The sequence below is a fragment of the Candoia aspera genome, chromosome 4, assembly GCF_035149785.1.
Source record: "Candoia aspera isolate rCanAsp1 chromosome 4, rCanAsp1.hap2, whole genome shotgun sequence".
NCBI classification, from domain to species: domain Eukaryota; kingdom Metazoa; phylum Chordata; class Lepidosauria; order Squamata; family Boidae; genus Candoia; species Candoia aspera.
The window spans coordinates 51,769,143-51,790,708 of NC_086156.1; the positions used below are offsets into that span (position 1 = coordinate 51,769,143).

At 38.4% G+C, this 21,566-nt stretch overlaps 1 protein-coding gene across 1 annotated transcript in view; it reads left to right on the forward strand.

The window, feature by feature from the left end:
- The first annotated feature begins 942 nt into the window (after positions 1–942).
- The window catches only part of MYRIP (myosin VIIA and Rab interacting protein), a 118,489-nt gene continuing 97,865 nt past the window's right edge, over positions 943–21,566 (forward strand). Inside the window, exon 1 of the mRNA XM_063304134.1 lies at positions 943–1,569. The gene's annotated coding sequence lies outside the window, so the exon portion shown is untranslated. The remainder of the gene's footprint in view (positions 1,570–21,566) is intronic.

Here is a 21,566-nt window from a genome sequence, read left to right on the forward strand (position 1 = left end):
ACTGAAGAAATCAATATTAAATCTTTTACCATGGTCAATTTCACTTCAATCTTTTCTTTTCCAAATGTAAATTTAGATAGAGTAATAGCCTTTCAACTTCAATAAGTTTTGGTGGTGTTATTCTAATCCATATCTTCGTGCTTAAAATACTGCTTTTCCACCATACATTTTTCGAGATTGAAATAGTAAATATATCTACATAGTGACATAATCTCAGAGATATAAATATGTTAGCTCATACATCAAAATCAAAGCGTCTGCTGGATGGACTATGGAATAAAGAACGCTGAATGCCATTTACTTGTGTCAGTTTCAACTTATTTCAGGGTAAATTGGGATTCTTTGGGAAAAAGTGAAAGGGTACCAATACTTTTGGCCGCACACAGGAATGTTTAAAAAGAAAAGATAGATGCTACTCTAAGTCTTTATAGAATAGAAACAGCAGCCTCTCTCTTTCCTTTCTTTTGGAAAAGCTGACCTCCAAATCTGGTAGTGACTTGTCCCCAGGCTACTTTGCAGATATAAAATTGATTAACAGCCATAAACTGTAGTTCAGCATAGAGACATAGAAAGTACTTCTTACTACTATTGTGACACGTATCTTTATTGTCTTCAGTTTTTGAAAACGAAAATGCAGGGGCTCAGTCCGGCATGCAGATCCCTTGTAAAGTAAACCCTTTTGTAAAACCTTAGTTGTAGCTCGCTCGCTCTGTGAGATTTGGAAGTGGTATTCTGCTCATGTTGAATATTTCTCCCTATCTTAAGAACTCTCCACGTTCCAGAGCATACAAATCTAGCCAAGGCTCTTTTAACTTAAAGCCCCGCCCTTTCCCTCCGCTGCTTAAGGATACGGCACACACTTGGTAGCTCCCCCCCACCTCCCAACTCCGGCAACAGCCGAATCTCCCTTGCTCCGAAACGAAGCTCGCCCTCCCCCGCCTCCCGTCTGGCAGCAGCTGCAACGTGTGCGCCGTGGGGGAGGGCGCGGTGTCGCCTGTCATTTCTAGCGCACGCGGACGTTGTTTCGCGCGTGCGCGCTTTTCTTCCATCCCCGTCTTTTTGGAAAAACAGCGAGAACCCGCGGCTTGCTGGACAAAGCTGGAAAGCTAGCGCACGCGCACGCGGGCTCTCCGACTCGTTCCTTGTTCTCCATCACTCTCCCCTCCCGCTGGAACTACCGCTTTTTTCTGATTGGCCGGCTGGTGTCCCGGCCAGGTGTCAGCAGTAGCAGAAGCTGGAGACTGCAAGGAGTGCGGAAAGGGTTGGAAGAAGCAGCCTCAGGTTGAGGCAGACGGTCGCCTACGGCCACCACTTTCCCCTTATTCAGTGGTGGTAGCCTATAGGCGCTTGCAACCAAGGAGGACCCTGACCAAAGGAAAAATTCAAAGCTGCCCCCTTCCTGTGACAGCTGCCATGCTAATATAAAAGAAGGAGCAACCGGCTCTCTTATCTGACCAGTCGACTTTTGGGACGCTTGCTTTGCGCTGGAGATACTTTAATATTTGGGTTCTCCTCCTGCTCTTGGTTTCGGATATTGGAAGTACTGGACTGGTGCACACAACTGCAAAGGTTAGAGGGGTTCTCCTCTTCTTCCCCTCATGTGAGTTTAGCTGCCTGAAAATGACAAGCAGTTCAAGATGTCCAACCGCTGCTTAGACATGTGGGCAGGGGACACAGGGAGATTTGAAGGACTTGTTGACCCAGCTTTTCTTTTCAGCTTTGGAAGCCTTGGCTGAAGAAAAGAGGGAGGTGGGCTGGAGCTGGGGTTGGTGGAGGTAAGAAAGCAGAGAAGTTACATGATAGCTTCCATTTTGGTGCATCTCTCTTGCATTATGCTCAGTGTGAGCATGGACAAGTGTCCACCTCTTTGCTTCCTGTCAGTCTCCTTTATTGCAGTGCCTACTGCAGGGGAAGGTGGAAATGTGCCTGTATTTGGAGAGTGATTTTGATGCAATTGCTCACTTGGATTCTGCTGAAATGTGCCTTGTAGAACTGCAAGCAGCTCTTCATTTTTTAGGTCTTAGGTGGGTCATGCAAAGCAGATCTTTCTAGGTCTGATGTAATACTAAACCAGGGTGACTAGAGAGAAAAAATGCTATACAATTAATATATCATCTCCCATTTTTTAAATTTGTTTATGGAATTAACTCCACTGTGGAATTTATGTCTCCCTAAAACTGCCTTTGCAGATGTATCTGATGCTTATTACAGATTGACACTATAACTGTAACTGCATGCTTATTACTGATTGGAACCTAAATGTATTGAGATTTAGTGCAGTGAATTGAGTTGTTAATATCATATAGTTTTAAGATTCACAGAAAGTGATGCAGCTAGAAAAGGTTATAGCTTTTTTTAAAGAAAAGGGCACAGATAACTTTATTATTTACTTTAAAAAATCCATTAAAGTCAACAGTGATTATTTACATTCTGTTAATTGAGTGCTTAGAATTGTAGCCTTCAACATCTCTTCTAGTTTAGAAGTAAGTGCAATGATCCATTAGTTAAATTTGGCTAAAATTACAGTCACTAGTTATTGATTTTGGTTATTGCAGTTTTTAACCATAGTCTGTAAGTGTAAGATTATGTCAAAGATCAAACACTCCTGAGGGTATAGTGAAGTTGGCTTTATGATGGTACTCAATTTCATTTATAAGAAAGTAATTATACAACAATGGACAGCAAAATCACATTTTTAGCACAACTATCCTCTGGCTTTCTCTTCTTCTTCTGAATAAGTTTAACTGCTAAAGTAGGTAGACCTGGTCAGTAAGTTGATTAATTTACATTTGTGTACTAATCAGACTGAATTAGTTTGAATTAGTGGCCAGCTGTTTGAGTTCAGCAGATTTATGGATACATCTGAGCACAAATAATTGCTATTTTGCTTTCTGCTGACTTCCCATGGATATAGCAAAATGTAATAAATGTTACAGATTAGTGTTACATTACTTTTGCTAATGTATGTAATAGCACCTTTAAAAGTATTAAAGAAGATCCGTATTTCCAGCCTACCTCAATGTGAACGCCATTTCATGAGGCAAGAACATATAATCTTGTCCTTAACTCATCCCAGCCAGCAGCTAATTCTGTCCATGTTTTGCAGCTCTGTGTCAAAAACCAATGTTTTCCATCTTGTGCTAGCTCAATCCACAGTGTCCAGTTTGTATGCTGTGCTTCAATTCCTTGTAAGCAAAACCCTCCACTCTAATTGGCTACCTCAACCTGTGTGGGAACGAACCCTCCCCTTTGGTCACTGGCCTCCAGTGCCATTCAAAAAAAAAAAAAGTTCACCTGTAGAAAAGTGAAAAGCTGGACTTTTAAAAAAAACATGTTTAGTGATGGAACAGTGTAACATAGAACTTCCTTTTTATTAGCCTAGTTGAAATTGACAAGGATTTGCCCACTTTCCCCTTCTAAAAAAATGGTATTAAAAGGTTTGTGTGTGGGGAGGGTTGTATCAGTCCAGGAGAGGTGAAGAAACAGGTGAGTCCGCTAGTTGGGCTATGGTATACAAGAGTCAGACCGAACATTAAACCATCACCATGGCAAAAGTGAAGGAAGGGGTTGAAATCTGGGAAGAGCTTTCTTAAACAAGTTAATTTCCAGATGGTTTATGCACAGGAGGCAAGCAGCTGAAGGCTGCAGTGCGGAAAATCCAGTTGTTTCTATAATATCAGCTTGTACGTTTGTTGTTAAGAAAGAAAATACCAACTAGAAAAAGTTGATTTGTCTTGAGCTACTGTTACTGTTAGCTCATATATTCTTAAATTATTGAAACCAGATTGGAACACTGAATGCAGCAAAATGCTTTAAAATGCAGCTGTGCTCTCTTAAATACATGCTAAGGAATTTAAACATATCTAAAGGAATTATGTTAATTAATGCATAATGTATTTTAGATGTTAAAAAAAGTTATTCCCTTTTCTAAGTTAGGTATTGGATATGTATTGAATGTATCAAGAAGCATTTGTTTCAGGTGAAAAATTATGATCCAGATGAAACTGAGTAAAATGTAATTTCAGCGGGAGAAATGTAGACATACGTTAAATTGCTTTGTCTTTCAAAAAGTGCTAAACTTTTGATCATACCCTAAGTTAGCCACATTTCCTATCAGTATCATTTTGTGGAAAATGATGTTCGAGCTAATAGGAAGAAAATATCTGGTTTCCATTCAATAAGATGTCTATACTTCTGTAGATCATCAGCAACTAAATTACTTATTTATTCTTTATTTTGGTGCAATCTTATGTTCTAGGATTGAGAGGCTACAGAATATGATGGAAAACCCAATTTAATGGCAAGATGTAAGATAAATATTCTACATAATAAATATGACAGTAGAACACTTCTGATACACTGTTAGAATGCTCAGTTGATGATGAAACATTGTAAGAACAGCTAAAAGAAGCTGAGTTGTAAGTGAATCACACATACCAGATATGCTTGAAGGCCATGGACATACAGGTAGTCCTCAAGTTACAATGGCAATTGTGCCCAGGATTGCCATCGCTAAGTGATGCAGTCATAAAGCATGACATCATGTGACTGCATTGCTTAGTGACAGCAATCCAGGTGGTCCTGGTTGCCATCGTAACCCCAAGATGCATGGGTCATTAAGCAGGAAGTAGCAGGAGTTCCAGGTAAAGAGCATGGGGGTGTTGCCGGGGGTGGAGGCATTTGGGGAGGGTGGGTGCTGTGTGCAGGGGTGCATGCGTACAAGTGCAGGGAGGTCCAGGGAAGGAGGGCTCTGGTGCATGCGAGCACAGGGAGGCTCAGGGAAGGAGGGCATGGTGTGTGCAAGAAGGCGGGGGGAGGGGGACTTACCAGAGTAACTTGTGACCTTCCCTGCCAGCTTCCCCATTGACTTTGCTTGTGGAGGCTGGCAGGGAAGGTCATAAATGTTGATCACATGACTGCGGGGCGCTGCAACTGTTGTAAGCGTGAGCTGGTTGCCAAGTACCCGAATTGTGATCACATGACCATGTGGGTACCTCCACTGCTGGAACTTCAAGGACTGGTTGTAAATACCCCTCATTCAGCATTGTCACAACTTCAAATGGTCACTGAACGTGTGGTTAGTAAGCAAGGACTACCTGTACCTGCTTTGACATTGAGTAATAAATACATTAATGTCTTACCTATTAATTTAAATGGGAGGGGAAATGTAAGCATATGCTACCCAGCATTGATAAGAGCTCAGTGCACATTACACAAGCAAGTTTAAGATGTGTTAAATTTCAGCACTTATAGTATGCCATTGGCTATATATAAACCCTACATTAGGAAGCTGTGACCCAAAAAAACCTAGCTAACCATAGCTGAACCAACAATGTTGGTTTATGCACTATAAATCCTGATTAGCTCCTCTGCTAACCTTATTGCATAACCAAGATACAATCTGGACAAGAGTTTTGTGTAAAATATGGACTGTTCCTTCCCTACCCCACCCCCACCCAGCTCCTAAATTCATAAAATCATAAGAGTTTAATCTTCTACTCACTGCAGGAATCCAAATTAAAGCATGTCTGGCAGATGGCTAACTAGTTTCCTCTTGAACACATTTAGTGAAAGGAAGTCCACCAATTCCTGGGGTAATTGCTTCCACTTTTAAACTGCTCTTACTGTCAGGAAATTATTCTAGCATTCACTCACAATCCGGCTTCTAATAATTTAAATTTATTTTGTGTCCTGCACTCTGTAATGATAGAAAACAGATCTGGCCCTTTATGTAATATCTTTCTATGTATTTAAATAATGTTATCCTATCCTCCCTTAGTATTTTTTCCCCAAGGTTAAACACTTCAGTCTTATTTTATAGGATTTAGTTCCTAGTTTCCTGACCATTCTTGTTTCAGTTATTGCATTTGTTTCTGCTAGGTTAGATATAAATTGAAATTAACAGAATGAAATCTATCAAGATCATTTTGAATTGTATTTTTGTCTTCGACGGTATTAGGAATTCTATCCAATTTTTTCATCTGTATATTTGATAAATATTTCCTCCACCTATTATCTAAATTATTAATAAAATTTGCAGTCCAGGATGTAGCTTCCCATTTGTAAGCTCACTCCAATCTGATGAGGAACCCTTGATGAGTATTTTTTGTGTATGATTTTCAAGACAGTTATGTATCTGCTTAATTGTCATGCCATTGGCCCACACTTAAGATTGCTAATCCATTGCGTGGTATTTTGTACAAGTCTTTTCTGAATACAAGCTATATTATGTCTATAGCATTCCCATAGTCTACTAAAGAACCTGATAAAAGTACTAAGATGAAGCTAGTCTGGCAAGATTTGATCTTAGCAAATCTAGGCTATCTTTTGATACTTACTGAATTATATTCAAACTGCTTATAGATCAATCATTTAATGATATGCTCTAGAATTTTCCAAGGTGTTGAGGTAATACTGAGCGTTCTGTAGAAATACATTGCCCTGGATTAATTAACATATTTGGGTTATGATGGCTCTGTGGTCACGTGATCACCATTTGCAACCTTCCCTACTGGCTTCCCACAAGCAAAGTCAATAGGGAAGCCACAGGGAAGGTTGCAAGTTGCTCCAGTAAGGCCTCCCCTACCTCCCTGCACTTGTGTGGAGCTGCAGCCTCCTTTCCCTGGCTTCCCTGCACTCATGCCAAGCCATGGCCTCCTTCCCTGCCTCCCAGGATATCCCCCCCACCCCCCGCTGCACCCCTGCACTCCTTACCTGGGACTCCTGCTGCTTCCTGCTTAACGACCTGCACATGCTTGGATTACAACAGCAACCAGGACTGCTGAGATTGTCATTGGTGAGTTATGCAGTCATGTAATGTCACACTTTATGACCACATCGCTTAGCGACAGCAATCCTGGTCCCAATTGCTGTCATAACCTGAGGATTACCTGTACATGCAGTAGATACAAATGACACAATTTGGCTATGCAGTGTATTTTCTATTGTTACATATTTATAGAATTTACATGCTGTCCATCATAACTTTTCCCAAGGTGGCTAAGAGTCAACATTTTCAAACTGTTTCTAAAAAGTCTGAAGTGATAATAATATAAAATTTTAAAAATTAAAAACAGTTGAAGCAGCTGTTAGCCAATGTAAGTCTAATCACCTGGACTGTGTTTTAGTAGACTAATTAAAATTAATTTTAATAATTAAAACAAATAGTATCCTAAAGTGTTACTTTCCCAAAGAAGATATTGTTAATGCCTTGACTGTAGGAAAACAATATAATTAATTTCAGCCTTGCATATCTTTTTTTCTATGCCATCTCAATTGTATTTGTTCTTCTGATGTTACTGTACTTTTTAAAAACATTTATGGTTTTCCTGGGAAAATACTGTATAGTGCAGTGTTTTTTCATTGCCTTCTGTTCTGCTTTTGCCTTAATATTTATATATTGTATATAAATATGAAATATTTCACCCCTTCCATTGTATGTGCCCCTACAACTATTCCAAATTACAGAGTTCTACACACAGCTGCTACTGAAGAAGAGCTGCTCTCTATCAGGCTCTTACTGGCATTACTTGCCAGGCCACAAAACTGACCTTGGATATATGTAGCATTTTTGACAAATCAGTAACATTTACCACATCTTACTGTTCCTTTACCCTGCTAGTGTTGCTAATTTTCTACTTAGTCTCTTGCAATATACAGCTTTTGCAAGTATACAGCTTTTCATTCATGACAAATCATATAAATATTAAGGAAATCTTTTAATAAATGATCTAGTTTTGTGTGAGCTTCTCTTAGGTTGCACTTAAGGAAAATATAGACTTAATTAGATGCTGCAGTAGAGGTCTTTTTTGCAGTAGTGGTAACCACATTTATTTACACTATTTATTTAATTTCTATAGGTGCCCCTCTCAACAAGTGACTCTGGGCGGCTTACAGTCATTAATGTGCTTTCTATGGTAATAGGCTGACATTCTTGCTCAAGTGGTACCCATCTTATTCTCAATGTCTTGGATACAAGGTCACTCATTGGAACATAATAACAAGGGGTGAAGCAACACAAGCTCTTTTTTTTTTAATGTGGCTCTTGAAAGGTCCTACTTTATACATTTATAGCTAGTAAGGCAGTTGCAAAACTAATGAAATGTAACAAATTTGGATGCTTAGTAAGATGATTTTATTTACAGTTAAAAAGGATGGATTGATGCTGAAGAAAATGGCTCTATTATATTCTATAGAATATTGAATTCAGTGAAGCAATTTCATTGAAAACAAAACTGTAGAACTGCTGGCAATAACCAGGTATAAGCACAATCTAATACATTTGATACCCAAGGTTTTAAAGCATTGGTGATGGATATCTTAGGATTCAAAATAGGGCTATTGTATCTGGACTGCAAAAATTGGGAAGATCGTTAGATGGCAGGCAACAGTTTTCTGTTTCTTTTTGCTGACATCTAGTGGCATTTTAAAGAATTCTGAAGATCAAACACAGTCTGATGCCCAAACACAGCCTGCTTGGGAATTAATAAGAATACTGTACCTGCTTTAGCAGACTGATAAAGTTCATATACTTATTGCATTTGAGAAGTCCTACCCATTTTTTGTTACCCCAAAGATATACGAATAAGGAAGAAACCAGTCACTAATAAAGGTTGTTAATATTTTTTTGTGTGGACCAAACCCTAAAAGGGGATAAATATCTCTGCAGAAGGAATTCTACATGAAGGAACCCAGTGTCTCCAGTTAAAAAGCCCTGAAGTAGTGTAGCTGGAAAAGTTCCAAACAATTAGGACCTTCACTGAGATTTAGCATAAGTGTACATCTTTAATGAGTTTGTTATTCAGTAAAGATGGACTTTACTCCATCTTCATGGTATCTAACCTCCTCTCATAAAATGCTTTCATTTTGTAATCTGTTTTTATTTTGTCAGCATGCTTTCCTCTTTTAATATGTAACATTTCCTTTAATTGTTATCTTGCTTAAAATACACAGGACAAAAATAAATCACTTTAGAGAAAAAGCTGTAGAGAAAAAGCTGTAGCATTGTATAACAATGTACAATATTGCTACATTTAATCTGGTTTGTTTGCTGGTGATACTGATGTAACTTTATTGCAGTTCTGGCATCACATGGTTTATATGTAATGTAAATATAATAATAAGCACCAGTATAAAACTCTTTAGGAGTTCTAGCACCCTCTTTTAAATGTACATTCATTGAACTTTGTTATTTTCCTGATATTAGCAAAATCTGGTCTGTAGCAATATATCATGATATTTAGATACTTTAGGTATACTTGCTACTCTCAAAAAGAAGTATATGCAAACTATTAATGTATAGCAACAGTGACTGTACTATGACCTTTATATTTAGAGCCAAGAAACAATAATGGTAATGTAACAAAACAATGATTCTACAACATCTATGCAATTTTAAGCTTCCTATATTGAAATATGAATTGCACATTCTAAAAGAGCTGTTTGGTTTTCATTTCTACTAATGTTTCTCCTTCCTTTTCCTGATACAAGTACATATCAGAGGATGAGAGTTTGGAATACCTTACTCAAGGACATGGATTTGTCTTGCTGACGATTTTGATCTACTTCTGTATTTTATTTCAAGAATGCTTTACTGGATAAGACTAGGGAGAAAGAAACATTGGCTTGGTTAAGGTCCCCCCCCCCCCTTCTCATCTGTGGTATAATGGGCTTTTTTTTTTTTTTCATTCAATCATGTCTGATTCTCGGAGACAGCCTGGACAAGTCCCTGCAGAAAACTTGGGAAGGTTTTTCAGAAGTGGGTTGCCATTGCCTGCTTCCTAGGGCTGAGAGGGACTGGCCCAAGGTCAGCCAGCTGGCTTCCTGCCTAAGGCAGGACTAGAATTCAGAGTCTCCAGTTTCATCCTGATGCCTTTACCACTACACCAAACTGGCTCTCATAATGGGCTCTACTTCTTTCCTTAACCATATTCATTGTACAGGCACTTTTGGTAACTCACTTTCCTCCATCTTATTCATGAGTGGTGACCTATGTGGCCAGTAGGGACTTTTTCGATTACACCATTAGGCTCTAATTATCAGAATCTTACCCTATTAGATTTTCTACTTCAATTTATTCCTAAATATGAAGTTGTGAGATGACTGCATTTAACCTTTGGGGCAAATTGAAGTTTCTGCTAAGTGTGGTTGCTTTTTAGAATGTTTTTCCTGCCAGGATTGTTTGAAGGTTTGCCTTCTGTCCTACATGTTTCTTTTCCCACACTTCTCCTACGTACTTCTGGTGATATCTATCAACAATTACTACAAGCTCAAGGGCAGAGGCTGTAGCTTATTATTTATATTAACAGATGTCTGTGTGGTTTTCTTTCCTGTGTGATAATACTGCCCATGATTTCTAAATGATTTGTGAGAAAAATGTAGCACAAAAGGAGGAAAAGAAGATATAATAAAACACATGCTTATTTTTTAAAAATGTTCAGCAAAGATGTAGTTTAGGTAAGATTATATAGTTAAGAACAAAATAGGTCCTAGAGGCCAAAATGTATTCTTAAAATTTCTATTTAGTCTATTGGGTTGCAGAAGATGAATTTTTAAGATAGCTGAAAGGAGGAAATAGATGAAGAAAATGAAAATGAGTGGAATTATACTTTTTGTTAAAAGGATTGATATGGTGTTAGTATGTCAATGTAGCTGTACAAGACCAATGTGATGGGGGGGCAGATTGAAATTATAAATTTCACTTATGAAACTTTTTTAAAAATGACCATGTAGGAAAGAGTAAGCAAAAAAAATTAAAGGCAAGAAAAAAGAAAATGACAATGAACCATAGCAAAAAGTATTTAATGCCACCACCATTCGCTATATCTCTAAATGCCTTTCTATCCTTACAAACCATCCTTGCTTCCACCAAGTCCATGTAACATTTTATACATTGTCTTCTGTTCTTCAAGTGTCTCACTTATCTACTTTTGAGAATCATCTTAACTCCATCCAATTACAATTTACTCACTTTTACTTTTTCATTGCACATTGACTCTTCCATCATATATTTGTTTTGTGAGTCAATCCATATTAATTTCCTCTATATGATCAAACAACTTCAACGTTCTTCTTTCATATTGGTCACTAACTCTTAAATTCAGTCATATTCACTCAGCAATATTCTTAAACCCTTATCCAACTTCAAAATAATAATTAGTTCTTTTTTTATGTAAGAATTTTTTTAAGTTAGAAGCAAAGATAAAAGCTACAGAAAAACAAAAAACTGCAAAGAAAAGAAAATGAACTAAAAAAAGCTAAAAAATGTGGAAACACAAGAGAAAAATTTTCAAAATTACAAACAGAGGTGACTTCTGACATTTAACAGTAAGGATATACAATATTCCATAATCAATCCCTTACTCTATATTAAACCAAAATCACATTATTTTTATAAATCATTCCATTGGCACATTATAAAAATCACTCAATACAGTTGCTCCCTCCCCTTATATTAAAAGAATAGAAAAAATATAAACTTCCTAATCAACTTACCCCACAAAGATAACATTTATTTATTTATTTCCTTCCTACTACTATTCTATACATTTTTCTCTATTATAATAAAGATCAAACTAAAAAACATATAAATTGTCTGCCATTGTACTTGATAATACAACAGTTTTAATAATCTTAATCATATGAAACCCAAAACCAGACATTTATTATTTTTATTATACCTTAATAATCTTAATCCAAATCATTAAAGATAAATGAATTCAGTGAAATCCTAAAAGCAATCAAAGTAAATATTCTTAAACCCTTACACAGAGCTTTTTTCTTAAAAAAATTGAACAGCCCAACTGTCTCCCTCAAAAACTCCGACTTCTCTTCAGGAGACCTCCCATACCTAATAACACCTTCTTTTCCATGGTGTTCCATCAAAAGATTAATTTCTTTAAAATTACTCATGTTACCTTTTTCTTTGTACCAGTGAACAATAACAGCATTCTACCAATCAGCAGGCACTGATGCTCTGTACACACATTAAATAAATTATAGGGCCACTCCATAAGCAACCAACATCCATATTTTTACATTTCTCTAATTACATGATCTACACCTGCAGCCTTACCAGAACAGTTGAGTTCCTTTTCATCATTTTTCCCCTTAGAAATGAATAGCATTCTTTGAAATATCAGTATCATTCTCCTTATACTGTATTTATTATTCAAATTCAAATTTCTATCACCGCCCATCTTCCCCCTCAACAGGGGGACTCTGGCTGGTATAGCATTCCTTTACTTTAATTTCATTCCAGATAATATAATCAACATTACTTTTTCCTTCCATTCAATCTGCTGGAGACTCCTTGTTTCATACTCTACACCTACTTGCAAATAGCTCTGCATTTTCTTGTCTTGTTACAAGCATCTGTAACAAAACTATGAATCTTCATATGCACCCACGACAGTTTAACTGGCACCATTTCTTACTTTTGGCATACATTTTAGCCTTTCATTATAATTCAATCTATACCTTCACATCTCTACATGAATTTGCTTCAGAATATCAGACCACATCGTTTAGGTTATTACTAAAACATTAGTAAGGAAAGAATGCCTACCCATCTATATTTAAGTCGGTTCTGTGACAGGGAATTCTCATGGGTTCCATGATCTGACTGAAACAGGAAAGGCCATGGAAGTTCCAGTGATTCCCCCCGCCACCGAAAGAAGCAGTTCAGATATCACTCAAGCCTTATCAGAGTGTACAAGCACTTTTCACTGTTCCAGCTTCAGTACTACTACTGTAGTTAGTTTGTATTCTTCTGTGTGAGCAGTTTGCACCCTTTTCTAACCAAGCATAGTATAACAAAGCAATCTGTGCTTTACCCATTTGCAAAACTAGCCTTTCTTCCTAACGGCAAAGTAGTAATCATATTGTAACACATCCTGATACAGTATGAGCCTAATATCTTGCATATAAGCACTCTCTATGTCACTAATTACTAGGGCTGCTGATATTTACCTATCTAGGTTTAAGGAGAGAGGTTACAAAATAGACACCTTAGCATTCCTCATAATCTGCAGAGCTGACAGGAAACCTGGGGTTGGCAACCGAACTTCAGACAAGTAAACCTTTGATCTTCTGTTGTTCCAGCCTTCTGGCCCATTGACCCAGAAGAGCGTCCCATGATACTTTTCCTCTTCAGCAGTCTTCTCCTCTGGATCATGTCCTTGAATGCTTCAGTGACTCTTCTTGAGGTCTCATCCAACATCCCATAAATCCTTAGTGTAGAGTGCTCAGTCCATTTTAGCTTTAACAACAAGCTTCATTCTGGATAAAAACAGCCCAACAGCCTATCTTCAATAACCACTGGAACTGACTAATCCATGTTATCCAGTATAGCACCTTTAGCTGCCAGCCAGATTACTGCAATGCTTGTCCTAACTGCCAGGAAACACGCTGAGACAAGGAACTGGTGTCATGTTCCCGTTCCGATGTTTATGGTTCCTCGTAACGTTTCACATGTCATATCTGCAGTTGCGTGCCTGCCTGGCCACGCTGGTAAATTTCCTTTGTGCTGACTTGTGATCTTCTGGAATGTATGTTTGGGTTATCTCTGCTGTTCAAGGTTACTTTCTCAGGCCGATTCTAACGGTTGCTAGCATCTGGGGTGGGTGGTTGCTATGCTAGCCTGAGGGGAGGGTTCGCAACGGGAGCAAGGCTTTTTAAGTTTGTAATTGGCACGCTTTTGCTCATTCTCAGCTTTCTTCGTACTTTGCATACTATTCATTCAATAAATTAGTTTTCTCTAGTAACTACTGATGAGACTCCTTTTATTGGAATAGGCAATCATTACAACTGGTCTCTAATGTTTTATTGCTTGTACATAACAGGAATCCTAACAAACTGAAGAAGCGTGGGAAAAACCCCGCCATATAAACCCCAGAGGTTAAGGTGGTCCCGATCTGTGTCTCTTTGAATGGCTACCTAATTCCTCAGTGCTACACATGCGCTTAACAGTCTGGATGGGAGCCCCCTGCTCGCCATCCTTACTCATGACATTGCTTCTCCCAAGAATCTTCCCAATCTTGTTATCCTGGGTGTTTTTAAGATTTCCCCTTTTTTGCCAACTCCATGCCTGCCTATGGGAACTATGTCCTGTGAGAACTAAGCATCCTATTCCCAGAACATTATCAATAAATCAAAGTACAGATTTGGAACTGGGAATTTGTCTGGGCTACTCTTTCTTCCCAGTGCCTCCTCCAGAGTTAGCATGGATGCGGATACGTATTACCAGCCAGCACCAAAACCATGGTGATTGCAGGCTTATCACACAGACTTATGCATGTGATAATTATATATTGTTTCCATGCTACCATTCTATTTTCTTTGGCTAAGTCTCGTGTGACAGCCAAAGCTTCCTTTTTCTTTTTGGCTGCAGTAGCAATATGGAACTCATGGAAGGTATTCCACAAAGATGATGCTCCTATGTGGCAACCTCTCCCATTTTCCACCATACCAATTCCTGCCTTACTTCCATGCCTGCTAGGAAGCACAGCTATTGCTGCACAAATTTTTCTATACTTTTTTTGTATACATAGGCTAAACTCAACTGGCTTTCTTCTTAGCCATAGGGCATCCATTGTCTGGACCAGCCTTTCTCAACCTTTTGACCCTGGAGGAACCCTTGAAATATTTTTCAAGCCTCGGGGAACCCCTGCACATTCAGGCCCAAATATAGGCCAGAAGTTACAAAATTATTATATTCGTTTCATGTGTAGGCCTGTATATATGCATTAACAGTGTTCTTAAACTAAAAATAAAGAATGAAACGTATATCTTTAATGTGAAGTTGCCCAAATTTGAAATAATTTTTAAAATAAATAGTGATCTCCCAGGGAACTCCTAGTGTCCTCTCATGGACCTCTAGGGCTCCATGGAACCCTGGTTGAGAAACCCTGGTCTGAACTAACTCTATATTTAATTGAATATTTGAATACAATTTCTATGCATGTTAAATCTGCAAATAATAAACACTATTTGTGATGTGCAGGTTTCTCAATCACTTGAAGAGTCTACTCAGTACATATTGTTATAAGTATGTAGAAGCGCTATCAGATCTTCTGCGGAATATGCTTAAATCAGGAAATGAAGCCAAAAATGGAATTTCAGGAGGAATGAAACCTCTTTCTAGGGTCAAGGCTGACTGGTTTCTGTTGAGAACATTCAGCCAGCTCTCTCCTTTCTCCAGCTTGGAAGACAAGATTAGCCATTTGTGTATCACACTTCACTTTGCAGAATTGAGACAGTCTCTCAAATCTCTTTCAGATTTACTATTCACAATTAAAACCTAGTTTTTCTTTCTAAAAGCAAAACAAAACAAAAGTCCTCCATGTATTTTGTGCTTTTCTTCTCATCTATTATCTCTGCAGTAAATAAGGAACCATTTCTTAAGGTAGCTTTCCTTTTTTGTCTGTGCCCCTGAATAAAATAAAGCCCATATTGCTTATCCCTCCTCAAGTGGAAGAGCAGCAAAGCAGAACTCTTCCAAGTGTAAAAAAGATTATCCTGCAAGGATTAAAAACAACAGCAGCAGCAGCCTGCAGCTAGAGTAGGCCAAACAAATCCATCTACTTAAAACAGGCATAGAATGTTCTAGGTTATGGTTTGGGCAAGGATTTTGCTGCCTTACTAAATCCCTGATTGGTTAATAATAGCTTCTCCCCCAATCTTCCTGGGGGAACCAATAATAAAATATATGCCAAGAGCAACTTACTTGCATTACAAAAGAAACAACCATACAGATACACAGTTCATGGGCTCCTTGCCACATCGCTGATCACACACTTTTATTCCACCCTTGTAATGGATGCAGAAAACTGTTGGTACCATAGATCTTTTTTATTACACCTTGCAAACAAGTCCAGCGAAACTGCGGCCCTCACCTGAGATCAGGGCAATGGTTTCTGCTGCTACTTTTGGGGAAGTGAAGGATAGGGAAGGGGCCATTCCCATTCTATGCTGCTTACCTAGACCCCTGCCCCCATCAAATCACTCACTGCCTCTGACCACAGCAATCCTTACCTGGCCTTTGCTTTTGGGTAACAGCAGTGCTCTTCAGCAAGTGCAGAGTTAAGGGCAGGGATTGTTGTGCTGGGAGATGGCAGAGATTTGCCAGTGGGAGTAATGACTTCATGGAATACCTTTTGGGAAGTTGGTATTTCTGCCAGAACCAAACAAAAAACAAAATAGAAGTGTGACTGCCAGGTGAGCCTTTGTTCTCTCCAGAAATTAAAGAAGAAATGGACATAAAAGCACATAGAACCACAGTGAGATAAGTCCTGTAGTGGACCACTTTTAGACCTGCTGGTTGCTATGTCCTTCAGTTGCCTCCTCCACACAAATGTTTGCATAGATTATACTATTTTCCATTAAAAAAACACTAGCTTCCTTCTGGATCACTTTGGTCAAATTTCAGCCTGCCTCAGTATCAGGCTGGTGCCAATTTGAAGGCTCCAGCATGAGAACATGTCCTTAATGGCTGGAAGGCAGATCATCTCAGAGCCAGGGCAAGAGTGCTGTGAGGATGACCCAAGCATCACATGGGTATGCGAATAACTTTAAACAACACCAAGCTGTTGAACTCATTGGGAATTCTTCAGAGAGAACTTGCCAAGAAATTAATAGTGCTTATGCAACTCACCAAGCAGTTCGAAAACATGCAAATGTGAGTAGATTAATTGGTACTGCTTCGGCGGGAAGGTAACGGCGTTCCGAGTCGTCATGCTGGCCACATGACCAGGAAGTGTCCCTAGGGACAACGCCGGCTCCAAGGCTTAGAAACGGAGATGAGCACCGCCCCCTAGAGTTGGACACGACTGGACTTTACATCAAGGGAAACCTTTACCTTTACTATGCAACTCTAAAGAGTAGAGAAGATGACATGAATGATGGAAATATGAAAAATCTGATGCCTAAGCAAAAGGGTTGAAACATTTTTAAAGTACAGAACAAGATAACATTAGGAAACAGCTAAGGCAGACACATTCCTAATTCACTGAAGGAGGAAAAGGAGGTAGAGAAGAATAGGACTTGAAAGATTCTGTTGTTATAGCCAATCTCAATAAAAGTAGTTTAGCCTTCCTGTGGAATTGATTTCCTGGTCTGGTCTACCTAGCGGGGCTAACAGCAATAGACAGCTTTTGCAATCCCAATTTTTGCTGCAAAAGTATTTGGTGAATTTTGTCTCCCTCTCTTTTTCCTGTCTGTGTAATCTGTCCTTTTGGATTAGACCTTCTCCATCCTGCCCTTTATGAATCTAATCAATTTCAGCTCTTCAAACCTCAAATCTTCCACTCCAGCTGATCTGCTAGGCAAATTCCTCACCAGCAAAACTTGCCAGCCTCTCTCTCTCTCTCTCTCTGCTGAGCTGCCAATCAATATTCTGAAATCCTATACATCGCCCTCCCCTGCCCTTCTCCTTTGTTGACTGCCTTTCTCCTTGTTAGCTTTTGCTCTTTCTGACTCTCTTCTTTTGATACTTCGTCTTTTATTCCCTTTATCTCCTTAGGTTGTCACTATCTAGCCTAGCCTTTTCCACTTCCTCATTTTCCTAGACATGCCTCCAGGATAAACTTCTGCTCATCTCCTTTCTCCTACTACGCATGTGTTAGGGATCAGTCTGAAACCTCATATCAGAAGCTGAAGAGCTTGATCTGTCTGAGCTTGCACCAAAGAAATTAACTGAAGAGAACACACCTGAGGAAACAGAAGTGCAGGCTGAATCAACTGTTCCAGAGCTTGGGCTAGGCAGGACCTTGAGCCCAGCAACACATCACAAATTTAAAAAAGAAGAGCAAAGGAAATTATCTACATGAAATAAAGAAGTGTGACTCAGACAATTAGTCAAGCTGATAATCACAGCTATATAAAAGGGATGGCTTTAGTGACTGGCTCTTTGGGGCAGTCCTACCTGTGATTCTATGTGCTATAGTTGGATTACTTAGGACTGAAAATAGATACCTTTCCTACCTGTGATTCTATGTGCTATAGTTGGATTACTTAGGACTGAAAATAGACTATTCTTGGATCTTCCTGAACTTGAGATTTGTCTCTCCATACATTTAAACTCAAAGCTCTCATGCCTTAAGAGTTTTCAAAGATTTCTTGTGCCCTGCTTTATGTTACTTTTCTGAAAGATCTACAACTGCAATAAATACTTTGAACAGTCTGTCTCCCTGTCTATGCCTGTATATCCATCCACAACATTGCAGCTTTTTATCTCTTCCGAACTCTTTTCAGTTTCATTTTTGCTTCTCTTTAAGGCAGAACCCCATCCGTCATGAAGGTCCCTAATTCTGGTTTTCCTCACTGTCTGCAAACTCTCTAACAAGAACCCTCTTACTGTTATCCTTAATTTCTACCTCTGTTTACCTTTATATTTCTGAGGATCCTATTTCTTCTACTTCTGACCTCTTCCAGTTACCAACCTGTGCAACCAATTCCTTAGCATCCAAGCTAATTTCCTTACTTATCCTGGCAAACCCTTGCCAGTTTGCACCAGATTTTATTGCCTGTATTTATTTCTCAATTCCACAGTAACCTTTTGGGTAATATGTATCATCCAGCACAAATGATTCCTGGAGGTTTATAATAGCAATTAAAATCCATCAAAAACAATGTAGATTAAAAAATAAACATGTCTGTCCAATCAGAAAGATATCCCTGAACAATCAGGGATATCTGAATGTCCATTCAAATAATACTATCTTTATTGCTTTGTGGAAGACCAATAGAGAAGGTGTCAGGTGTATCTTTGTAGCCAAGTTGTGTTATAGCATTAGAGCCATTACAGAGAATGATTGCCTTTGGGTTCATGTCTTCCTGATTTCTCACAGATGTGAGACCATAAACATCCCCTTCATATGAGCTGACACATTCTACTTGGAGGAAATGGCCCTTGAGCCATCCTGGAGGCAAGCCATATAGGGCTTCATAGGTCAAAAACAGCACCTTGCATTGGATACCTTTTGGTAACCTATCAAATGATTATAGATTAGGTGTTCACATAATGGCTGTCTCTAACTAGCATCCTGATTGCTACATTTTCTACCAACTATAGCTTCCAAATTGTTTTCAAAGATGGCACTATATAGAATATGTTGCTGATGATGAGTGCATGAATTACTGTTACCAAAGCTTCATGATCTAGGTAAGCTGACATATCAGTTTGAACTGGTTCCCTGGCCATGACTTCTACCAGCAGAAACCAGACTTGGTCCTTCAGGAAGAAGGCAACCCCACCTAACCCTAGAGGTAACACTGGAATTGTTTTTGAACCAAGATATTTCTGGAAAAACAAAAAAATCAAAAACCCATCCAAACTTTCACAGCTTCCAAACACTGATTTAGGACATGTATAGTATCTCCAGCTTGGTCTGGAGTGGTGATATACAGCTCAGTGTTATTAGCATACTAATTATACCTCATCCAGAGCTGATGGATGATCTGTCCCAGCAGCTTCATACAGTTATTAAAGAACAGTGGTGAAAGTGCTAGTCTTGGGCATACCAGGTAGGAGTAACCATTGACTTGACCACAGAGCCACCCATCCATGTGGAAACTGGTCATTAAGGAATGGACCAATTGCAAAATGGTGTGCTGAACTCCCAGTACCCATAAATGGTCCAGCAGGATACCATGGATGATAGCATTGAAAATTTCCCATCCTCTAGGTCTTGATGGAGGCCATCCACCAGATCAAAAATGGTGTTTCCATCCTATGTCTATGCCTGAATCCTGACTGAAAGAGAAGTACTTTGTCCACAGTCTTTCTCAAAAGGAAAGTTTGGACCTGGGCACTAGTTGTCTGTTATGCCAGATTGAAAAATAGCTTCTTCAAGGATGGAATACTGCTGCTTTTTTCAAAGTCAGTGGTATCTCATCCTATGTTAAAGAAGCATTTATCTCTCAAGTCCATCTCCTCATAGTCCTTGCCCTACTATCCAAGGGAATAAAAAAAAAACATAGGTCTAGCTCACAAGTACTGATACCAGAGAGAATCCTGTCTGCTTCTTCATATGCCCAAGATCATATGAATTTCATGTAATTTACTCCAAGATATTACTCCAGTCATCACAGTAGATTCTATTCAAATGATATCTAATCAGTGTTTTCCCAATAAAGCTGCATGGAATCAGATTATAGTTTTATATAGCCACCAGTGCATGAATGATGTTAAAAGATGTATAGATTAGGAAATCTACAAAGATTGTGCTATATATTTTTAATCAATAGTGAATAACATTAGATAAAATGGGGAATATAAACTTAAGTCCTCAATCTATTTCAGTTGTCAAAAAAGTAATCATAGAACATAGTTTGCTACCTATTTTAAGATTTTTATTCTCATATAAAGGCAATTGAAATTTGTTTGAAAATAAATGGGTTATGCACCAATTCACATTTGAAGTGGAAAGGTGATTCAGAGTGTGTGTTAGCACACAAGTAGCAATAGTCAGTGCTCTTTGTATGTCAACCAAGCTGTATAAATAAAACCCTTTTCCCTGAGATCATGTGGCAGGAGCTGTAAGAGCCCAGAAAAAGCTGAAGGTGCTTTAAGAAGTTGCCAAAACTCCCACACACTTAAAACAACTTACCCCTTCAAATCCAGATCACTGCATAGCCATAGAATATAACACTTGCCAATTCTTCAAATCCATGATCGGCTTCAATATATTAAAAAACAAAACAAAACACCCAAACCTCATGGAGAGTTTCTTTTTGCTTGAACACAGATTCTGGTACTATTTCAAGATTATATTTTAATACTTTATGCTTTTTATATGATTTGATGAAAAAAAACCTATTCTTTCAATTGTTCCCAAGGTTGCCAAGCTCCAAACTACTCTGAGATCGTGTCTAAAACATAGCAACTTTATTGAGATTAAGCAGATCTAAGTCTGGTCAGAAGTTCAAGGGGAATGTGGAACATTCTACTGAACAAAAGATCTACGGAATTCTGAAGGAAGCAAAAAGAATGTTGATAAAACTTGAAAATTTCCATAGTGAGATTGTCCACTTCCAGGAGCAGATGTGTACAATACGTTGCTAATGAAAAGGTGGTTAAGAAACTTTTCATACAATGGATAAAAGATCTGAAACCAAAATTGGAAAGGTGAAATATAAGAAAGCAATTATCTTGAAATTCAAAGAAGGCTTTTTTTTTTTAATGAGATCATCCTAAATTTATCAGGAATTCACACCTGTAATTGTAGTTCAACAAATCTGGATGTTGTTTAAAGATGCTTTAAAACTATAGTTGGATAACAGTTTGCCTTTTTTAAAAAAAGAAAAGGTGTGATTGGAGAAGCATGTTTCTATTATTAAGAAAAATAACAAACTAGAAAAAGGAAAGTTAATAAGGGACAAAGGAGTTTTCATGTCTTCTTTCTCAAGTCATTTTTGGTGAGAATGCTGTCCTGTATTTACTTCATGTGACTACAAATAATCTCAGCTGGATTCATTTGTCTGGATCATTATGTGTTTAGTGTCTACTTTAGTATCTGTTTAGTGTACCAATGTAATGATATTCTGAGACTGCTTGTCTTAAGAAACCA